The 1,753-nt window shown below is 38.4% G+C and overlaps 1 pseudogene; it reads right to left on the bottom strand.

Moving 5' to 3' along the window:
• Window positions 1–568: 568 nt before the first annotated feature.
• LOC136656618 (5S ribosomal RNA) lies at window positions 569–685 on the bottom strand (annotated as a pseudogene).
• Window positions 686–1,753: the final 1,068 nt, after the last annotated feature.

Below are 1,753 nucleotides of genomic sequence, written 5' to 3'. Positions count from 1 at the left end.
GCCATGCACGTTGATGACACTATAGAAATGAACAGAAAATCAGCTTCCTACAGATGAATGATATTGCAGTCTTCTTGAATAATCATGTTCAAGTTATGGCAGAGCATAACTTCAAAGTCTATATTTCACTCCAACCAGTTTTAACTTTTCACTTTTTCACCAAACGAGGCAGTATCTATGTGTTCTCACTTCCAACCCAGCTCCTCCTGAGACCCATTCAACTTTATGTCTGGCTATATGATATCAATGACAAGGTATAAGCACCAGTTATAGTTTACACATTAACTTTATCGTAATTTCATACCATTTGCAGAATATGCAAGCGGAATACGGACTCCAAATATAGCTATTAACTTTCTAGTGAGATCTGGTCAAACTCATTCTGCTAAACAAACCTTGGACGACATGAAAAGATCTGGCCAGCATGACTGCTTCACCACTATTCACTTGCACAAATGTTTTCAAGGGGAAAACTTTATTAAAGTAATGACAGTAATGACACACTGCTGTAATATAGACACATACACATCATGGTTGGCAACCTTCAGTCTGGAAAGACTATGGTATAAGCCTACAGCACCCAGTATTCCCAGGTGGTCTCCCATCCCAGTACTATCCAGGCCTGACCCTGCTTAGCTTCTGAGATCAGACGAGATCAGGCATGTGCAGGGTAACAGCTGCTGCCAGACACATACCCATCAAGTTTTATGTATTTGTTTACTATCAAAATCAGATGAGATAAACAGAACACATATGAAAGAACTGAGGAGTAAGGGAGAGAGAAAAAAAATCTCTCCTGAGACAAACCTAATAACTTTCTCCAAAAGCTCTCATAAATTATTAGCTTTGAAATCACTCAAAGTGTCTGAAACATAGTAGATGTCAGTGATGTACTTGAAGTTCACCTAAGAAACTGCATCATCAAAATGCGCCAACAAAAACTGCCAGCAGCAATGCCACCTTGCAATCAATCACATACCTGTTTGAGAGTTATAAAGTGTCTGAAAGCTATAATTTCATCGGCTTCTAGCTGCATATATTTAAAAGTTCATATTCTTATGGGTGAAAAGAAAAGCCTGAAAATATTTGTCAGCTCTGGTTCCCTCCATATAAAACATGTATTTTTAGAGTGTTCAGAGAGAGTTGCTGCCGTTTTAAAAATTAATATTATCTGCACAAACATCACTATTTTAATTTTGCAAGAGATCGTACTGGTGGTTGAAGCCTGCAGTTTTCTAGTTAGCTAAGCTCAAGGAAAAGATATAGTTAAAAAACAAAAAAAAAGGATTTTTCTCCCCACTATACTGCTACCCTCCATCAGCTGTATCTCTGCTTGGGATAGACCAGCCTCATGTATATTTTGTAGATTTTATGATACTTTGATATTAACTCAACTATCTTTTGCAAGCCAAAACAACACATGTGCAAAGCACATAAGTGAACCATACCTTTTGTTTGTGTGCTTACTTGCAGAAGCATGGCTCTGGATTTGCAGCTCTCTAGTGCAGTGGTTCTCACACATTTAGCACTGGGACCCACTTTTTCGAATGAGAATCTGTTGGGACCCACCAGAAGTGATGTCATGGCCGGAAGTGACATCATCAAGCAGGAAAATTTTTAACAATTCTAGGCTCAAATCCTACCCATGTTTACCCAGGAATAAGTTCCATTTATGCTCATTGTTAAATGCACATACATAGCAGCCTGTTAAAAGTATAGGTCTGTAACATTTCCCCAAATGCAGTCACATACA

Source organism: Tiliqua scincoides, chromosome 6 (genome assembly GCF_035046505.1).
Source record: "Tiliqua scincoides isolate rTilSci1 chromosome 6, rTilSci1.hap2, whole genome shotgun sequence".
Classification (NCBI taxonomy): Eukaryota; Metazoa; Chordata; class Lepidosauria; order Squamata; family Scincidae; genus Tiliqua; species Tiliqua scincoides.
This window is presented reverse-complemented; position numbering and strand designations above follow the sequence as displayed.